Here is a 20,807-nt window from a genome sequence, read left to right as displayed (position 1 = left end):
GCGCGTTTTCGCGTTCTCTCTCTCATTGTGGTATTTTATTTTTTTGGATAATTTTTATTAATTTTAATTTATTTAAATAAACCTGAAGACAATATCGCAGAGTAATTCGATTCTTAATCTAATTGTAAGTAGGAAAGGGAAAAGGAATTGCAAATAAAAAAATACACTAAAAATAGTTTTATAAGCTTTGGATATAATATGTATCATGTACAAAATATATATTTGTGTATTATGTAAAATCACCAAAATTCAATTTCTTCCTCTTCATTCTCAGATTCTGACTCAAAAAGTCTTCGAAGGTTGAAGGTACTTTCTTACCAGAGAGTATTGTTCTGTTCGCGATTAATTTCGCGTTCATATCGAACCCACCGCTGATGTTCAATGTTTATATAGCCACGAATCATATATTCCCACCGCGGCTGGAAAAAAAGTAAAAGTTTAACATTATTTTATGTTAACAATATATATAATATATATATATATATACAGGGTGTATCAAAATGTTTGGTACTTTTTTCATATTTAGATAGAGCGAGCCAAACTGAGTCGAAAAGTCATGTACCATTTTGCAATTTTCGCAATAGTTGATGAGTTATTAATGATTAAAAATCGCCGTATTGGCCCGGCCCACCGCCAAATCCAAGCGCGCGGCGAGATGCGGCCGCTTCGCGGTCGGCGCGCGGGCAGTTGTTTACTTCAAGCGGCACGAGCGGCGCGTAACGCCGGGCCCCCGTCCTGAGCGATGATAGTTTCTCGCCTTTTTTAAATAGAAATAAAATTTTCTAACAACATAGAAAAATTTTTTGTGCGTACTTATGTACATACGTGTGTACATGCATACACAGTAAAATATCAATTGTACTGCTTAAAAAAGCGATTACTCAATTTACTTTTTTTTCTGTTAGTAAGTAACGGTTGTCTTTAAGAAAGAATATTTTCTTGATAATAGTCTTAAAATGTACAAATTTTAGAAAGAGTCTTTATCATGTACTCGAAAGAAGAATTTATACTCCTTCAAAGAACATAATAAAATTTTATTAAAGAAAAGTCAAAATAATAAATAAAGTAATATGAGGACCCTCGAGATTAAAATAGGAGAAGTAAAGGCTATGAGGGTCAGACGCAGATCACAGTGCGTAATATCAGAAATAACTGATTTATTCGTCGTTTTGATACATTACATCGATCTGTACGTTTCGGCTCAGTTTTGAGCCATCTTCAGCGGCAGTTACAGAAATTAAGTTACACGTTCTCCGTACCGTATGGTGAGTTTACTGATTCAAAGTATCAGAAACATAGACCAATTGATCCATATCTGTAAATTTGTTCAATTAATGTTGAGATATTAAAAAGATTCCTTAGGAAACTCACCATTCGGTCTGAATAACGTGGAATACAGAGCCATGTACATAATGAATACTCTCTGCGAGAAGACTTGACGATCTTGTCGACACGACACACAATGATATGAAAGGTCTTGCAAGAAGAGGCATGTCGTAGGTCAACACATCGGCGAGGATTATAACAAAGCACGATTTGACACCGTCACAATATTGCATGTACCAATAGTAAAACCCCGATTTGCCAACGACCAAGTTCATGAGCATGGATTACAATTTGCTCAAAACCGTGACATATGCATGATGCAAAAAATCCGTGTCATTTTGAGACGGTGTCAAATCGTGCTGTGTTATAATCCTCGCCGGTGTGTTGACCTACGACATGCCTCTTCTTGCAAGACCTTTCATATCATTGTGTGTCGTGTCGACAAGATCGTCAAGTCTTCTCGCAGAGAGTATTCATTATGTACATGGCTCTGTATTCCACGTTTTTCAGACCGAATGGTGAGTTTCCTAAGAGATCTTTTTAATATCTCAACATTAATTGAACAAATTTACAGATATGGATCAATTGGTCTATGTTTCTGAAACTTCTGTAACTACCGCTGAAGATGGCTGAAAGCCGAAACGTACGGATCGATGTAATGTATCAAAACGACGAATAAATCAGTTATTTCTGATATTACGCACTGTGATCTGCGTCTGACCCTCATAGCCTTTACTTCTCCTATTTTAATCTCGAGGGTCCTCATATTACTTTATTTATTATTTTGACTTTTCTTTAATAAAATTTTATTATGTTCTTTGAAGGAGTATAAATTCTTCTTTCGAGTACATGATAAAGACTCTTTCTAAAATTTGTACATTTTAAGACTATTATCAAGAAAATATTCTTTCTTAAAGACAACCGTTACTTACTAACAGAAAAAAAAGTAAATTGAGTAATCGCTTTTTTAAGCAGTACAATTGATATTTTACTGTGTATGCATGTACACACGTATGTACATAAGTACGCACAAAAAATTTTTCTATGTTGTTAGAAAATTTTATTTCTATTTAAAAAAGGCGAGAAACTATCATCGCTCAGGACGGGGGCCCGGCGTTACGCGCCGCTCGTGCCGCTTGAAGTAAACAACTGCCCGCGCGCCGACCGCGAAGCGGCCGCATCTCGCCGCGCGCTTGGATTTGGCGGTGGGCCGGGCCAATACGGCGATTTTTAATCATTAATAACTCATCAACTATTGCGAAAATTGCAAAATGGTACATGACTTTTCTACATTGCTTTTCTACATTTTCTACTGATGCATATATATATATATATATATGCATCAGACTTCATGTATATGTATATGAATATGAATATGTAAATGATACATATACATGAGTGCGGGGAATCCGAATCCTCACAATCGCCCCTTCGTATTGTATGTCCACCAGGAGTGGATTCTCGGCCCACAACCACTAAAAATTAAAAAAGGATTTTTGCACTACACTTTATACTCGCGCATTACACTTTATACTCGCGCATTACACTTTATGCTCGCACATTGTACATACCCCGCCGTTAAAAACATAATTTCAATGAAATTATTCGCCATGGCTTTCGTACTGACGTTTGTACCGACTGTGCTCTGACCTGAGGTTGAGCTCAATTTATAGGGGTCGAAAAATGTAGACAAAGAGTTGTGCGTGATTTATCTGCGACATATTATATTATCAAAAACTAGCTGTCATGAAAAAATAATCTTCTACTTACTATTGCATCTTGCAATCGCGGGTGGACACTCTAAACCGCTATCGAATAAAAATGTGAAGCGAGGATGTACATGAATTATCTCCGGCATATTATAATATGTGAAAATGATACCTTTTTTCAAGGACACGTCGCAACGTGTCTCACGATGACTTCATCGAACACGTGCAAAACTGCAAATTTTGCAAGTAGCACCGATGTATGGCTGCTGCAGTTATACAATCAACTGCTATTAAACAGTTATCAAACAGCTTTCAAACAGCTTTCGAACATCTTTAAAACAGCTATTGAACATCTATCAAACAACTCAAACATCTTTAAAACAGCTATTGAACAGCTTTCAAATAGCTATTGAACAACTATCAAACAGCTCAAACAGCTATCTATATTATACCACAAACAATGTGGGAAAAGGAAATAAAACATTGTAACATTTATATATATAGTTTATTTTTAAAAAAATTGCAATTTTTTCTGGCGTTGCGACCACCAGTTAAATATTTTTAATACATTTTGTAATGCGCAACTCTTAACATGTTTTCCGCATCGTATAGTATTAGTAACATCTAGATTATTTAAAGATCCGATATCTTCATAATCTGCATCCAAAGTCTCAATGTTTAGGTTTTCTCTCGCATAATTCTCAAGCAGATCCACCAGCCATTCTCGTTTCTGGCATCCCTTGACGTATACAAGAGTCGACGTCTCGTCGCCCTCTCCAAGCACAGCTGATGTAATTAGGTGTTTCGCCATGCTGTACGGCACGTTTCCATCCTCCCATCGTAGTCCATGGTGATTTGCAATCAACCAGGAAGCACATGACTTGTCGGATTATGTGAGGAGATTTCACGTCATGGGGAGTGTAAAAATGTAATGCGCCAAAACGGTCCCGTTTCTCAGCACAGCCATCTTCTTTACGACAAATTTCATCTCGACGATGAATCCTTGCAGATTGACAAACGTTGGTACGATCACGACGAAACGACGGAGCAATCTGTATCTTATTGCGGTACATCGGTGCCTCTTATATTGCAATATCTGCTGATATTGCAATTTACATGATTTTGCGCACTACATTCGACAATGGACAGTATGCGATCATGCAAGATGAGACAATAGGCGGTAGTATTTGCCGGTACATTCTCTTTACAGTCAAATTCTATTCGCACATCCACGGTGGCACTCTTGACAGATTCGTTTTGTCGCGAGCAATCAATGACAACAAAAGGTCCTTTTGTCAGGAATGTAACCACGGTGCAAAGCGTATCGAAGCAGTTGTATCCGTAATAAGCTTTACGAAAACGCGCATACATATCGAAAAGGAAGGCGTATCGATTTTTGCCAAAATCTAGATTCAAGTCATCGTACGGATAAAATTCAGAGTTTAGATAAAGTTTCACGTCGGTCAAGTTACAGTCATCAAATACGCTAACATCTTGCGACATGATATTCTTGCGACCGGTCTGCAGCGCAAAGATAACGTACCGCGGCTTCTCTAGCTGAGTTGCAGTTTTGACGGCCCACGAATGCTTGGTCGTGCTCTGCAACATGGGGTACTCGTACAGATCCCACGAACGGAAACTGACACTAAAATATCGCCCGCTTTCCAAAGCCCGTAGCATGGATAGTTTATTGACCTCGTTTAATGTAACGTGAGGCATTCGCCACTGTACTTTAAACAATTCAATTTCCGGCTCTGTCGCCGGATTTCCTACAATGCAATTGTTATCGCTACGCGCTCGTATCAAAATTAATTCGTGACGAGCGTTAACAACCACGCGTTTGTAATCCTCGCAAAAGCCTAACAATGTGTTGAGCGGTACGCAAAAGTTGAAATACCCCTCCGGGTGAGAAGATAAAATGTCCCATCCAGCATTTTGCATAATCTTTGCTTTGCCGTATGTTACCGATACATAATTCTTGATAGTACTGGTTATTCCAACGTTTCTGTTGCGATCAATCTCCACACCGTTGGACTCGTATCGAATTTCGTCAAACATGAACGCCACGCAATTATTCACAAGCGTTGTCTCAGACTCGTCATTTTTTCTCTTTATCGTCAATCTTTCTTCAACGTAGAGAAAGCTTTCGCACGGCAACGTGTATAAATCCTGCTGTTGTATGGGTATTCTTATCTCATCGTTATGTCCAAACGTCGTATTGGCGTACGGATTGTACGTGTGTGTCTCAATCTTGACGACGCTATCGTCAAAGATTGTTTCACCTCCAATGTTTAAAATATTAGCCATTTCGTATGACGAAACCCAATGATTTCAAAAATTCAACGTATGACGCAGTGAGTTTCTTCTTTGGCGATCGGATTGTCTCTCTAATTTTGTTTCTCGTCTGTTGCACCTGCTCGGCTTCGTTCAATATGAGCATCTCACGTTACCGCTGTCGTCTTCGTACATGCAGTCTAACGGTGATCTCCTCTCCGCGAAAATCAATCAATCGACCGTCCTGATCCACGACGCGAAGCGTCAAGTCCGAAATGCTCCGTACGATGATCGGAAGGTAAATGATCTGTGCCGGCGTTTCCGATATCTTATATCCTGGAGGCACACTCGGTGAAAACTCGTGTATCGTGTGCACGTACTGTCGTTGCTGTACGCACCCGTGGTCACGTTGCACTCTATGCGAATGATGTTTACGTTGATGATATTTATTGGAACATCCGATTCGTGCCATTGTTGCGACTCCAGCACGCGATTCGCTGAAAATCCCAGCAGCGATCCAATGTTGTTCGGTTTTGTGAAATTTATCCGATAAGCACACTTGATCTCGCTCTTCATCGTATTGTTATTAGCCCGAATAATAATCAATGGGTGCTCTCCATCTTCGTCGACATGTTTCTTTCTCGAGACATTATTGGAATGGTCCCATAAAAGGGCGCGTTTCAGATACATGTCTATATCACGCAGTTCGTACGATCCTTCGGGAACGGTAATCTCTTTGTCGTCGTCAAAGTAGAATTTATTGTTTGACGAATTTACATTCGGTATCGTGTGATAGGTTTCAAAATCTGTCAGACCGAGCTTGTAATCGCCATCGCTCAAATCCACGGCGGGAAAGTAGCTTACCGCGAGGATGCTGCTCTTGCCTGTGAGCGTGTAAATGTGAGTGACATGTTTGAATAAATACTGATTTTAAACAGCCTAACGCCGGTCTTTAAATTGATTGTCAACTGTCTGTAGAAAGCACAGACACAGTTGTCCGCAATTGCTCTGATCGTATCGCTGATAAGTATATTGTACTCTATCTTCCTCATATTGTTCTTTAGATACTGCGCCAATTCTCTCGGTCGAAGATTGCCAAAACTGTCGAAATATATGGCACGATCTCCCCTCTTCGCAAACGCCACCCAGTGAGTACCCGGTCCCTCAGCATTATCCAAATTCACGATGCTACTCTCGTTTCGACGTATACCGCCGATCGGTAATGAGTCACGCATGAAAATATCTCTAAAATATGGAATGCGCATACGTTTTGCCAGTTGTTGCAGTTGTACGTTGGTAGTTACACCCTTGGGGATTTTTAGCGTCTCCTCGACGTTTTTTTCTCGAGACTCCCCGTCCGCGTTTTTACGGAGCGAGATAAAGTCCGTGACCTTTCATGGCGCGATTGTGACGTTGCATCTCTTCCAGCTGACGCCGCGCGGCTTTGTTATCGTTCACGGCCTTTGCGACTCCCGCCGCTCCGCCGACCAAGGGACCGAGAACCCCCAACAACGGCAGGATCGGCAGGATACCGCCGCGTTTCGTTACCGGAAGTATTCGCTTGTTCTTCTTTTTCTTCGTTTTCAAACCGAAGTTTCGAACGAGTTTCGTCTTACAAACTTCTAGCCTTCATGGCCGCCCAGACGGCTGTAGCTGCAGCTCTCTCTCCGAGAGTCGAATCTTTCGCGGTGACACGTTTTTGCGCATTCGCGGCGAGTATATTGTCGGCCACGTGTCGTTGTGCGAAATCGTTGCTACGCGAGTAGGCTATGTCGTGCTCGCGACACGCTGCGTCCAATGGATTAATACCCCGATCACCTCTTGCCAATCGTGTTTCTAAATGAGTTCCCGGACCGCAAAATTGATAGCCAGGGATATGTAATTCGATCGGAAGTGCGTTTATCGCGCGATTCGACAGACCTCGACCTATCTTCGGTGACATTCGCCGCAGTTCTTTATCAACGGCGGCGAACCGTCGACATGCGTTCGCTGCCACGGTTGATTGTAATGTTTGTAACAGCGACGATATTGCTAAACCTCCGAATCTGTCTTAATATGTTCGGGAAGCTTATCCCACAAATAATCTATGTAATTATAAAACTGTCGGAGTAGAATGACCTTTGGTATATACTTTAACTGCTCGGCGGTTAAATCGTAAATATTGCTGTTATCCGACATGAGCAAAAACATTTTAAAGACTAAGCATCTTAACTCTACGCGCCTCTATAAATAGGCCAGCTTTCTCGATACTGTTTTTCATTCGTTGTAGAGGGGAGGTAAAATGCGGTTCGTACGACAATCGCGGACGATCAAAGTGACAAACTTTGACGATAGGATACAGTTAACGAAAGAGGTACGCAAACATGGAGACATGCTACCGATTTCTATACGCGGTATAATCTGCGGTCCGTCGAATTGCGGCAAGACAAACGTCTTGATAAGCTTGCTGGAAAGTCCGCACGGTGTACGTTTCGAGAACGTGTACGTATACTCGAAATCGTTGCAACAACCGAAATATCGATATTTGGAGAATATACTAACACCGATAAAAGAGATTGGCTACTTTACGTTCTCGAATAACAGCGACGTCATTCCACCGAGCAAGGCGCTCCCGAATTCTATTTTTATCTTTGATGACGTGGCGTGCGACAAGCAGGATACGATAAAAGAATACTTTGCAATGGGCCGGCACGCGGACGTTGACTCCTTCTATCTTTGTCAGACGTATGCAAAGATACCGAAGCATCTTATACGCGACAACGCGAATTTATTGATTATATTTAAACAGGATGGTACCAATCTGAAACACGTATACAACGATCACGTAAACACCGATATGTCTTAGGAGGATTTCTGTAAATTGTGTCATACATGTTGGCAACAAAAGTATGGATTTATGGTGATAGACAAGGACAGCACGCTACCGAATGGTCGATACAGAAAAGGATTTAACGACTTTGCGATACCGTAACGTGGTTAGATGTTGTCGACGCGTCGATTGATCAACGTTATCGCAACATGGACAGCAGCGAACAGATTAGAGAGCGCGAGAGGATAGCAAATCAAATTGCGAAAACGAGCGATTTGATTCGCAAAAAGTATCACGCCTTGAAAACTGGTAAAATGGAGGAAGATATCGCGTTGGAGAGACACTTTAAGCCCATCATCGAGCCTCTAAGGCAGATTGCCGAAAACACCGTTGGCAAAGAATCTGATGTGTCAAAGATTGAGAATGAAACGACGTGGGAAGACGAAGAGCCAAAGCTCAAACGAAAACGACCAAACGTCTCGTTTAACGACTCTGTAATGGCTTCTCCGCATGTAATGGTAACTCCGGTTGCGTTGAAACAATCGATAACCGTGCCATCTAATTTGAGTGAAATAACTAAAATTTTACAACCGCGTAAATCGAAACGATCGAAAGGTCCATTGGATGTACCACCGATAACCTTTGCACCGTCCACAAAAACCATACAACCCACAATGCTCGAATCACTCGCAAATGAGGAGGTTTGCGAAACCACGGATGACTCGCTCGTGACGTCCGTTCGACAGCAGTTGCAAACATCTGAGAGTCGAGAAACGTTGCGAGATCACTTGGGTCCATTGAGCCAAATTACGTCGGGGCTGTTCTGAGCGGCGATCAAGAAAGCGGTATAGACACCGTATAGACCCATCGATGTTACTCCCGCGATCGCCGACAAGCTTCTAACAACGGTGTACAGCCACGTAAAGATCGCTGCGCCCGCGCGATTTAAAGTGGGCGACTCGGTACGCGTGAGTAAATTCAAGACAATCTTCGAGAAAGGATACGCCAAATTGGACCACGGAGGTGTTTAGAATCGTCAAAGTGCAGAAAACTAATCCCGTGACGTATCTATTGGAAGATTCCTGCGTAAAACCTGTTGCCGGTGGATTATACGAATACGAGTTGCATCGCGTTGCTAATCCCGACGTGAATCTCGTTGAAAAAGTTTTGCGCAAAAGGGGGGATGAGGATTATGTAAAGTGGTTAGGATTTGATAATTCACACAATTTATGGATACACAAGAATAATGTATTGTAAAAATTTATTACAATATAAAAACATATTATACATACAAATGAGTCATTTATTTTCAAAATATCCACACAAATGCATTTACAATATATGTAATATATATATATATATATATATATATATATATATATATTCTGACGTTGCAGTTCCGCTGCATCGTGGCAGGGCCCCGCCGCCGTCACAAGGCACGGGCTTTCGGTAATTAATATTCGCTTCGCGCTCGAGGACGGTCCAAAGAGTCAAAGCGAGAGATCTCCAGGGGCATAATTATAATTGCGTTTCCGTATTTTGATCCTTTTTTGTTATTTTGAATTGATACATGGCGCCTCACCGAGCTGAGACTGGAGTTCCTGAGAAGATGCAGCGGATCGTGAAATGCGGAGTCTACCGAGAGGAATCGAGCCAAAATACCGATTGACGCGAGCGGACCGCGGCGAGACTCGCGGGCCGACGGGCGCAAGGCAGCGCGGAAAGACACGCGCGCGGCGCGTGATACGGCGGCGGACGGACCCGTGCTGACAAATCTAGTCGGCACGCAGTTAAAGGTCGGAAAATATGTAAAATAAAAATATAAATAAAACTTTCGCGCATCATTTACCGCGCTGGTTCTTAGTTAGCCCGGTTTATTTGTGCGGATTTTTCATTGAAACCTATACTTCAAATTTTTAATTTTTATTTTTAAAATATTCTCCACAGTGACAATGAAAAATTATTAATCCTCATTTTTTATGGATTTTAATTCTACGCTCTAAATTAGAAATATTTTAGCAGGTACCTAATTTTTCGCTAAACTCCTTCTTAAAGGCCCAAAATTTTGGGCCTTTTGGAAGGGGCTTAGCAAAAATTGACTTGATACAAAATATTTCTATCTTGAGCCGTAGAATCAAAATGCGCAATAAAAAATGGAGATTAATATAATAAAAAATTGACTTGGGCCTGATTGAGCCCATATAGGGTCCCGGGCCCACAATGTGAGTACATTCCTGAATAGATATTTCAAAACCCTACAACTTTTATCAGAAACATTTTTCCAATATTTTGCGTTTTTAATGTTTAAAATTCAATTCAATTCAAAAGAAAATTGTTTTTAATTACAAAAACTTGCACCAATAGCAGGAAAGCAGCTAAAAGCAGCAGTTCTTTGTGGTTTTTATTAAATAATACTTGAATCTACAACATGCAATAGGTCTGGTCGCAGAACTCTACAGAACTCATAAACTTTTCTCTACGTTTCTTAAATTTTTCGTTGCAATTTTACGTTCATTTTCGTACAACTCATTTGTTTATTAATATCACATAAATTATTACTATAAATTTTGTAATACGTGATAATATTCTACTTACTTCCAGCTGTCCAATCTATTTTGTAGATTTGGAATTGCTTTATTTTTATAGTTTTGACGTCCTCCTGAATATAACGTTTAAAACTCGGCTCCGAACACGACACGTCTTGTTCGAGCGAGCGTCACTTTTGAACTTACGTGTACGAGCAGATATAAGAGATAGGACGTTCTCTAGTCTAGAATCCGACCTTCGGACTATTACTCAAACAAACCCACCACTTTAAATTCTCGAAATCGAAACTTTATTTTTCGACTTTTGGCCAGCTTTTTGGGATTTGGCCCCACTGCGCGACGTTACTCTTAACACCTTTAACCTTTTTCGTATCTTTCTTACCGTCGACTCGCAAGGCGTACATCTTTGCTCTAAGCCCAACGAATTCGGTCATTATCGCACCGTTGTTTTCGTCTTTCATCAAGCCCGGAACTTTTTTATTGGCGAGTGGGATACCGTACGCATTATCGATCGCGTAATCGCTAGTGTCAAATCTATTAATGTCGCGCTTCATGGTATCGTGTACGTCGTCGCACTTGATGTGATAAATAAGACTGTCCGTATCGGTGTACGTAACTTTACACTTGTCGCGATACAACGGTAACATGTACTCGTGATGAAATTCATACAAACATGTCTTGGATATATCGAGGATGCACATACTAACGTAGATTGATTTGTTGAACTTCACCTCGAGTTTTCGCATTTCTATTGCTACTAGATTCTCCGAAAAGACGCTTCGACTGTGAAAATTTGGTTTCGCGATCATTGTCTTCGCGCCGTATCTACCCTTCCAATGAGTCAGGAGTCGCACGTCAACATGATTGCGCACGTTCTCTATGGTTTTGCTAAACACGGCGTTGTTCATCAATTTGTATAAAGTTTTTTCGAAATTATTCTTGACCAATGTTCTAAATTTCGTATTGAGTTCTATGTAATCGCGAAGCCATGGAGATTGCGCGAATTTCAATACGCGGTGAATCTTTGCTATACGGAGCCCGTAACGAGTACACTGCTGCAGGTTGCGATAATGTATGACATAACGTTTCTTATCGTATAATGTTGCGAGGAGCTTGTCCTGCCGCTTACCGGGCGGTTTATCGCGCGTCGGACAGAACGGTAGGTCAGTGTGCGCGTCGTGAAGATATTGCGAATACTCCAAGTCGACTTCGAGAATGTAGCCTATCGAGGAATCCAACGCGACATCCATAACATTAAAATCGGTTACGTCGTCGACCCATTGAAAATCTGCGTAAGGCAATGGTTGACATATTGCCCAGCCGTACAAGTTGTTTACATCGAAATACATCAGGTACGACGACGGTTTCGATGGATCGTACGACTGCATGTACTTGTTGTTGGCCCGCGCGTATCTGTTTGAACATTGACTCAAACCGCCGCGTATACCGCGTTTGATAAACATGACCATGTCAATGTCGGTGAGCAGTTCGAAATTGATACGCGTATGCTTCAACGTCCCACGTAAAACCCGGTAGAGTGTAATAATACGCGGGATCGAGTCCATAACTCGCGACGCAGTTATCGCGAAAATTTTCAAAGATATCGGCCAACAGCAAGACATCGGTTTTGAGATATAAATCGCTGTAGTCACCGAGCGTTCGAATGGAGAACCGCTGCCAGACGTTGACGGCGTGCGCGTAATCGCTCTCGGATACGGTGTCACCTGTCAATGAACTGTAAAACGAGTCGCGCCGTGGTAAACACGAGTCCTCCAACTTTTCGACGCAGTCAATGTACTCGCACGGAAATACACTTTTTCGTGTCAGCAAATCAAAATTTTCTGCATATAATTTACAAAATTTGAGTTGTAATATTTGCAGTTTATCCTTGCTGAGATAAGATGCCAATTTGTCGAGACTAGCGGTGAGAAACTTGTATGAATCGATAAATCGCAATTTGACGCAAGTTTTCTTATCTTTATCTTCGGTGCTTTTAACGTTTTTCGTAAACGAAATGTATTTTTCTTTTTGTGATTGGAAGCAGTTCTACACGTTCTTCGTACGTAGCTATTTCCATGATAATAAAATGCGCGTCGTAGCCCGATAAATTGTGGAAAACTATGGGAATGCAATGCGAATCTTTGTAATTTAAGTTGCAATTTGAATGCGCGGGACCTCTGTATCTACCGGTCAGATGACAATGATCGCGTACTCGCACGTCGTCTGGCGGTTTTTCGCACACGTGACAGTGCGTTGCGCTGTTAAACTTTTCCCGCTCGTCTCGTGAAATCTGCCATGGGTACATTAGCGGACAAAATAGTCTTTACGTCATGTGCTAAATGTCTTAGCTCCTCGGCGAACCACGCGACGCAATCTTTATCACGACGAAACCGATACATTGATTAATCAGTCGTCGCACGAGCAACGCACGTAGTACCCTATGCTAAATACGCGATGATGTTGATATGTGTACGTGGGCGTTTTCGGATCCGCTTCCATCTTCTCCAGGGTATATTCCAGGTCGGCCTATACGATAAACGGAACTCGTTCCTTCCTGTTGTAATTCTTAAGGTCAACCACTTGTCGTTATCACTCGGTAACTTGATCGCGCAGTCGTTCGTCTCCCGACATTCGACGGTGTGGGCTTCCAATTTCTCGCTCGTGTAGAAATAGTGCAAACATCTGTAAATAATGAAATTTTTTTATATATCTTTCACGAAAGATTTATTTTTATTTTTATTAGGATGTATACTCACCGATCGCAAAAGTATTTCCGACCATGGTGCCTGCTCAATTGCGAGCTCACGAGGCGGGATAGGTTCTTGATCCACGCAAAATGTCCCACGTTGTCGTCATGCACGTACAGCAGATTTACATGTCTGTCCATCTTTCGGTCGGTGAGCCGTATTGGCAGGATTGCAAGTTCCTTGTTTTTCTCGATGCTGTACACGTTGATTGATATATATCGTTGAGATTTTCAAACTTTTTAATTTGATTCAACGTCATTGGAAACTCAATGTCTGTAAGATTTAGCACCGACGTGTAATTAGGGTACGACGATTTCCATTCTGCATGTCTCTCGGCTGGATGCAGAGCAGCCACCACTGACCATACGAAATATGCATTGTCTATTGATCGCACGTTGATCACCGCTTTCTTCATTTTAATTTCTCGCGGTATTTCCACAAAACACCCCGCGTGCAATGGATTATATTTGTTCACGTTCACCGTTAAATTAAGTATGCGTGACATCAACGCCCATCCGCTATCACGTTCCTGGAATTCCTCTAGCGATGCTAGGGTAGGCTCGATAACGCGCAACACGTACCATTCTTGCAGATTGGACGTACGAAAGAGTTCACAGTTTCTCGTAGCGATACTTTTATTCGCGCGTTTGTCTTCTGCCACAAATTCACCATTAAACATAGTGTTTATCTTTACATTGTCATGTCGTTGCATGACGTTCCGCACACGATCGAGTACAATGTCTCTCGCATCTTTGAGAAATTGACGAGGTTCGATGTGTTTGGAATTTATTACCGCACCAGTCAGTATACGACTTTCAAAAGCCGTATCTATCTCGCGCCATCTGAGTCCTGCCTCACTCGTACCGTATCCGGCACTTACATGCACGAAACGTTGACATACCGAATCTTTCAGACCTTTGAGTCGTGCGATACGAGCGATCAATGACTGTTTGAGACCGATCGATAATCGTAGCCGTTTAATTCGGCATTGTTCTTCCAACGATTCGATAAACTCGACACATTGTTGCTCCCACGCGATAAATTCTTCCCGCGAATTTAATCGAGCGGATTGTTTAAACAACTCTTGCTCCATTGCAATGTTCTCAACTTCACAAAACCACTTTGAAATATATCTGTTTAATCTGTTTGCAACGTCGACGTAGCACTTCAATCACAAATGTCTTTACATCATTTCAAATAGTGCAAATAGGACACAGATTACAGGGCATTATTTGATACAACGGATCTTTACATTCCGAACAGAATAGACCATCGATAAGTATATATGGACGGGTGTCATGTTTTCGAACAGCGCGAAGCCTTGAAAATAGTCCGCTTATTCTTACGATACGCGATGAGCAAAACTTTGCATGACCGGGAGTGTAATAGAAGTATATACAGCACATTTTTTTCAAATTATCCAAGGTATTAACTTCAGCTTGGTTTAAAACTTGAAAAATTTCTTCTGTAACATCTTCAAACCTTTCGCTGTCGTAACAAGAATTATCCGAAAGAATTGCATCTTCGTCAGACATTCCTTCTTCTTCATTGACTTCAACTTCCATTTCTTCATAGACTTCAACTTCCATTTCTTCGAGAGGTGCGATATCCATTTTACTTTACATAGAATTTGATGTATCGACTTCCAGTCCTCGACTACTGAGCGTAGCCTCAAATTCGTCATTTTATATCATACTAATGTCGCATCGTTTGTTTTTTTTATCATATCTAATTTCACCGTGATCTCAGCATCCGTACGGATGCGCTTTCCGAAAAATGTAAGATTTGCAGTTTTGCACGTGTGTGATGAAGTCACCGCGAGACACGTCGCGACATATTCTTGAAAACGATATCGCGCCGTTGACTTTTGATGACTTGATCTGTATAACTGCAGCAGCCATATATCGGCGCTATTTGCAAAATTTGCAGTTTTGCACGTGTGCGATGAAATCATCGCGAGACGCATCGCGATGTGTCCTTGAAAAGGGTATCGTGTCATTGACTTATGCTGATTTAATCTGTACCACTGCAGCTGCCGTACATCGGCACAGTTTGCAAAATTTGCAGTTTTTTGCACGTGTGCGATGAAGTCATCGCGAGACACGTCGCGACATGTTCTTGAAAACGATATCGCGCCGTTGTCTTATGCTGATTTAATCTGTACCACTGCAGTAGCCTTACGTCGGCGCTGTTTGCAAAATTTGCAGTTTTGTGTATGTATAAATGGTCTACGAGGATTCTAGAGCGCAAGAGTTTGAAACGGTTTAAGCACGTTGCCACTGTGTGAAAAAAATATGGACAACGCGGGAACAGACAAACGTTATTGTTCATCGATTGTGCATAATCTTCGCGGTCGAGAACTAGGATTTCGAAACGTGCTCACTCGCACTAACAAGTGGTGCCCTAAACATCATGAATTGCAGAGATGTCATATCATTACTGATATAAGAGATGTGCGTCCGTTTTGGTCTATTAACTTTCAGATTATCATATGTCGCGGCATAATTGACGATAATTACGTACCGCGATACAAGCCTGAAGATGATGAGTATGGCGATGATATATACAGGGTGTCACTGAATGTTTGGTACTTTTCTCATATTTAGATAGAGCGAGCCAAACTGAGTCGAAAAGTCATGTACCATTTTGCAATTTTCGCGATAGTTGATGAGTTATTAATGATTAAAAATCGCCGTATTGGCCCGGCCCACCGCCTAATCCAAGCGCGCGGCGAGATGCGGCCGCCCCGCGGTCGGCGCGCGGGCAGTTGTTTACTACAAGCGGCGATGATTACGCACGAGCGGCGCGTAACGCCGGGCCCCCGTCCTGAGCGATGATAGTTTCTCGCCTTTTTTAAATAGAAATAAAATTTTCTAACATAGAAAAATTTTTTATGCGTACGTATGTACATACGTGTGTACATGCATACACAGGGAAATATCAATTGTACTGCTTAAAAAAGCGATTACTCAATTTACTTTTTTTCTTTTAGTAAGTAACGGTTGTCTTTAAGAAAGAATATTTTCTTGATAATAGTCTTAAAATGTACAAATTTTAGAAAAAGTCTTTATCATGTACTCGAAAGAAGGATTTATACTCCTTCAAAGAACATAATAAAATTTTATGAAAGAAAAGTCAAAATAATAAATAAAGTAATATGAGGACCCTCGAGATTAAAATAGGAGAAGTCAAGGCTATGAGGGTCAGAGGCAGATCACAGTGCGTAATATCAGAAATAACTGATTTATTCGTCGTTTTGATACATTACATCGATCCGTACGTTTCGGCTCAGTTTTGAGCCATCTTCAGCGGCAGTTACAGAAATTAAGTTACACGTTCTCCGTACCGTATGGTGAGTTTACCGATTCAAAGTATCAGAAACATAGACCAATTGATCCATATCTGTAAATTTGTTCAATTAATGTTGAGATATTAAAAAGATTCCTTAGGAAACTCACCATTCGGTCTGAATAACGTGGAATACAGAGCCATGTACATAATGAATACTCTCTGCGAGAAGACTTGACGATCTTGTCGACACGACACACAATGATATGAAAGGTCTTGCAAGAAGAGGCATGTCGTAGGTCAACACATCGGCGAGGATTATAACAAAGCACGATTTGACACCGTCACAATATTGCATGTACCAATAGTAAAACCCCGATTTGCCAACGACCAAAATTCATGAGCATGGATTACAATTTGCTCAAAACCGTGACATATGCATGATGCAAAAAATCCGTGTCATTTTGAGACGGTGTCAAATCGTGCTTTGTTATAATCCTCGCCGGTGTGTTGACCTACGACATGCCTCTTCTTGCAAGACCTTTCATATCATTGTGTGTCGTGTCGACAAGATCGTCAAGTCTTCTCGCAGAGAGTATTCATTATGTACATGGCTCTGTATTCCACGTTTTTCAGACCGAATGGTGAGTTTCCTAAGGAATCTTTTTAATATCTCAACATTAATTGAACAAATTTACAGATATGGATCAATTGGTCTATGTTTCTGATACTTTGAATCGGTAAACTCACCATACGGTACGGAGAACGTGTAACTTAATTTCTGTAACTGCCGCTGAAGATGGCTCAAAACTGAGCCGAAACGTACGGATCGATGTAATGTATCAAAACGACGAATAAATCAGTTATTTCTGATATTACGCACTGTGATCTGCCTCTGACCCTCATAGCCTTGACTTCTCCTATTTTAATCTCGAGGGTCCTCATATTACTTTATTTATTATTTTGACTTTTCTTTCATAAAATTTTATTATGTTCTTTGAAGGAGTATAAATTCTTCTTTCGAGTACATGATAAAGACTCTTTCTAAAATTTGTACATTTTAAGACTATTATCAAGAAAATATTCTTTCTTAAAGACAACCGTTACTTACTAAAAGAAAAAAAGTAAATTGAGTAATCGCTTTTTTAAGCAGTACAATTGATATTTCCCTGTGTATGCATGTACACACGTATGTACATACGTACGCACAAAAAATTTTTCTATGTTAGAAAATTTTATTTCTATTTAAAAAAGGCGAGAAACTATCATCGCTCAGGACGGGGGCCCGGCGTTACGCGCCGCTCGTGCGTAATCATCGCCGCTTGTAGTAAACAACTGCCCGCGCGCCGACCGCGGGGCGGCCGCATCTCACCGCGCGCTTGGATTTGGCGGTGGGCGGGCCAATACGGCGATTTTTAATCATTAATAACTCATCAACTATCGCGAAAATTGCAAAATGGTACATGACTTTTCGACTCAGTTTGGCTCGCTCTATCTAAATATGAGAAAAGTACCAAACATTCAGTGACACCCTGTATAAAGGCCATCGGAATAAAGAAGATTACTTACCTGAACCACGCCCACAACCGAAATGTTTTTTGGATCATGACTACGTACGTCCAGACGTTTATGAGTTTATCCCTGAAACGCAAACAGCAATCTGCTACATGGAGTGGTGCCCTAAGCATCGTATATGGGAGCCTACTTGGATTTGGGGGACAGAGGACTTTGATTAATTTCGTTTTACACGCAAGAGGTACGGAAGTAAAGTGTGACAAAGTGTAGTGAAATGTAATGTAGAGTTATTTTTAATATGTTCTTTTTCTGTTTAGTGGCCCCTATAGATGCATTTATTGATGATTGAGATAGAGATAGAATGGTGGTGGTGGGTGCGGATCCGTAATTGAAATAGCATGCTCGCAGCAGCAGCCTTACATCGGCGCTATTTGCAAGATTCGCAATTTTGTGTATGTATAAATAGTCTACGAGGATTCTAGCGCGCAGTCAAGAGTTTGATACGGTTTGAGTACGTCGCTCTGCAAACAGCCTCCAGATACGATGAACACTGACGGTGCGAATTATTACGTTCCGATTGGAAACGAGTCGTGCAAGAAACAGCACAATGAGTAAGTACCGTTAATTTTTCGTATATACTTGTACAAAAACTTTTATAAACATAATTGTATTTTTTCAGTTTTGATAAACCCAGTTTTTCGCCACGTATTTTGCAAAGAAGATTTGCCTTGACATCTACAGCTTACAAATATTTGGATGTGGGAATCAACGTTGGACCAACATCCTTTGTTGATTTAGTTCTTGGCGATAATCGAGGAAATCAGATAGTGTTACCCCATGCAACATGGACGGCGCTCATCGAAAGACGTATGGATATTGAACAATTTTTGCAATCAACTATCGGTTCTTCGCTATCAATTCAGGATGCTGTTATAGAACTCGTAAAAATGCGCGATGCGAGTGTTGTAAAACTGACATCGTGCAATGCTTGTCTGTATATGAAACCGTCAACTATGCTTTTCATATTCGAGCTCGAACAATGTGTCAAACATAAATATTTCAAATTGTATCAAAATACGCTTGAAGTAAATATGAAATTTAATCAATTTGTAACTATTTTACGGCGGAAATGTATCATCGATAAATGTAATGCGGCAAATATCTTGCGTGAAGTTTATGATGAAAATTCGATTATTGATTGCGAATTATTAGCCTACGCTTTAGATACTATTGTGTATAATGCGCTACATGAAAAATAAATAAGTATATATAATATGGTAACAAATTTAAATTATTTTTCCTTTTCATTTACCGTTCCTCCTATTCTATGTCATTAGAATTAGGCTGCGATATTGTCCTTAGGTTTATTTAAATAAATTAATGAGAACTATTCGAGAAATAAGATACTGTTGAGAGAGGACATGAATATGAGCTATGAAGAGGAATGGAGAAAGACCGCGAGCGGGAGACAGAGAATACGCGAATAGATAGGCGAATGATGGAGATGGCAAGTGAGAGAGGATGCAAATATGAGGATAGGTAAGAAGAGGCGAATGGAGAGTGAGATAGATGATGCGGGCGGGAGAGAGAACGCGAACGAGAAGACGCGCGCGAGGGAGAGATAATGCGAACGGGGGACGGGAGCGAGAGAGACCACGCGCGAGAGAGAGAGAACGCGAGCGGGAACGCGCCGTGTGACGTCACGCGGACCGATGCGGCCGTTGTACGCGGACCCCCCTCCCCCGCGGCACGCCGAAAACGCGAACGCGGTTCCCCTCTCCCCGCGGACTCCTCCTCGCGGATACCCCTCTCCCCGCGGACCACTCCTCGCGGATCGTACGCGGTACCTCCACCCTCACCCCCCCTCATCCCGCGGACTCCTACTCGTGGATCGCACCCCCCCCCCTCTCCCCGCGGCACCCGAAAACGCGAACGCGGTCCCCCTCCCCCCGCGGTCCCCCCTCACCCCCCTCGGAGCACCCGGGGTAGAATTCCTTTTTATTTGCTACTTATATTTCATAATTTATAAGGGAAAGGTATATGACAAGCCGTTTTGCGGATCTCAATAATGCAGTAACGACTCCCGTAACGCATTCCGCTACGAATAACACAGCAACGAATACCGTTTGACACTACAATTAATAGCGAATGATATCTCGCCCTTACGCGACGATACCTCGCTCGCAATACCCATGACTATACGCGACGTCTCGCAAATAGTCCCGTAATGACTCCGCGAAGGATATCTCGCAGTCCCGCGACGATGCCTCATGAAATCCGCAATACCCAAAATAGATGCCTTGCACATCAAGACCTGATTACGCGAAACATATTTCCCAGTTCCGCGACAATACTGTCCGATAAGCGCGAAGGACACCTCGCCAAAGACGCAAGACGTAATTACACGAAACATCTCTCAATACACAAGACGCGATTACGCGACACATATCTCAATACACAACACGCGAGTACGCGAAACATATCTCAATACACAAGATGCCACTACACGAAACATAACGCTCGAATAATACATAACGGATTCTATGCCGCCTCGACGGTCATACACAACCCCGAATCCCAGAATTTGACAATT

General features: G+C 41.7%; 1 long non-coding RNA gene across 1 annotated transcript; it reads left to right on the top strand.

The window, feature by feature from the left end:
• Positions 1-17,969: 17,969 nt before the first annotated feature.
• On the top strand, positions 17,970-19,487 carry LOC139778797 (uncharacterized). Its single transcript, XR_011719685.1, has 2 exons — positions 17,970-18,825; positions 18,894-19,487. It is a non-coding gene; the product is annotated as an uncharacterized lncRNA (long non-coding RNA).
• The last annotated feature ends 1,320 nt before the right edge of the window (positions 19,488-20,807 follow it).

This window comes from Temnothorax nylanderi, unplaced genomic scaffold (assembly GCF_030848795.1).
Source record: "Temnothorax nylanderi isolate EJ_2023f unplaced genomic scaffold, tnyl_v1.0 TNYL_tig0196_pilon, whole genome shotgun sequence".
Lineage (NCBI taxonomy): Eukaryota > Metazoa > Arthropoda > Insecta > Hymenoptera > Formicidae > Temnothorax > Temnothorax nylanderi.
Note: the sequence above shows the minus strand (reverse complement) of the source record. Positions and strands in the feature narration are given on the sequence as shown.